Genomic DNA, 1,594 nt, shown 5'->3' with positions numbered 1-1,594 from the left:
TACTTCTTTTTGCCAGTGAGAAAAAATATGAGGAGGAAAAAGAAAAGGAGAAAGGTAAGAAGAAGAGAAAAAAAGAGAGACTAACATTAGATTGTCATAATTAATCGATTCCCATTTAAATTTATTTGGATTATTGCTCACACATATGGTGCCTGACTTGGCACAATCTAGTGTTCCCTAAATGCTAATTAATAGATTGGTTGATCATTGTATCCATGTTAAGTCATTGTCATCTTCCAGTTAATCCTGAAAAGAATTTCTGAAGACCCTTTGCAAAGTTCACAAAGTCAGACACGTAAGAGCTTTTCATACCTTCTCCAGGTTTTCAATTTAATGTGCAGATGAATGTGTCTAATACTGCTCTTTATAAACTAAAATAATAGTTTGACAAATACTTTTTCCATAAACTGGCCAGTAAAGTTGTGAATTGATTTGACAGCTTTTTTTTTTTTTAACCGAAATAAGCTAATAATTCAGTGTTTTGTAATCAGAGAAACTGGTAATCCAGCAGCATACTTACAGATACCCTTAAAAAGATTATCCTCATGACAGTGGTGTGAGCTTTTTTGGGTCTGGTCCTCAGCCAAAATTTTAAATAGCAAGGTTTGTTCTTAGTATCTCTCCCTATCAACTTTTGCACCTTATATTTACTTTAAATTTTCCCCTTTCCTCAAAACAGTCTGTCCTGAAGTGACACATTCTTGGTACTTTTCACAACTCTCTTCATCTATAAAAATATCCCATGTCCCCTCATTAACACAGGTTTAAGTATTGTGATTATTTGAGCTACGATGCAAAAGCCTGATAATGATTTAAAGTGTTATCCTTCCAATGTATTTATTTATTTATTTGGCAAAGCAAACTTTGGTTGACCTCACAGATTGCAAGGACCTTGTCAGCTTACAATCCTTTTTTTTTTTATTTTTTACGCCAACAGCACCTGGTCTTCCTAGGTAGTCTCCCATCCAAGTACTAACAGGCCCGACCCTGCTGAGCTTCCGAGATCAGACAGGATGGGGTTTGTCCAGGGTGGCATGGCCGTAGACTGCTACTTTTATTTTTAACAGTGGCTTTTACTGTTTTGTACCTGGAGTGACCAACTGTCCCAGTTTGCCTGGGACTTTCCTGGTTTCAGCAATGAAATTCCCAAGTCTCAGGAAACCCCTCAGTCCCGGCAAACAAGGAAAGGTTGTTTACCCTAATTGCACTGAAAAGACCGTAAAAAAATGACAACTGGGGAAAACTGATGGCAGTTCCCAGTTGAAGACTTCTTGCCTCTTCTCTCACATCCCTGTTCTGGATGATCTTCTCGGCGCACAGAGTCCAGCATATCCTGTCTTTCTCCCCCACCTACCATACTCTTCAAGACAAATTTCTCAGATTTGCTTAGTGTGCTTTCTGGGTGATCCAAGACATCATTTTGATCTGCTCTATAACAGGTGATCATCCCAGGCATGTCAGCATTCACTAACTAACTAACTAACTAACTAACTAACTAACTAACTAAACTAACTAACTAAATAAAAAGGTCCAGACTCATATCACAGTCCCCACCCCACCTAGGATATTCAGTCTGTTCTTAGACTGTCTTCAC

General features: G+C 38.3%; 1 pseudogene; it reads right to left on the bottom strand.

The window, feature by feature from the left end:
* Positions 1–928: 928 nt before the first annotated feature.
* LOC111743105 lies at positions 929–1,046 on the bottom strand (annotated as a pseudogene).
* Positions 1,047–1,594: the final 548 nt, after the last annotated feature.

This window comes from Pteropus vampyrus, unplaced genomic scaffold (assembly GCF_000151845.1).
Source record: "Pteropus vampyrus isolate Shadow unplaced genomic scaffold, Pvam_2.0 Scaffold4, whole genome shotgun sequence".
Classification (NCBI taxonomy): Eukaryota; Metazoa; Chordata; class Mammalia; order Chiroptera; family Pteropodidae; genus Pteropus; species Pteropus vampyrus.
The sequence above is the reverse complement of the archived record's forward strand: the minus strand, read 5'-3'. Positions and strand labels throughout refer to the sequence as shown.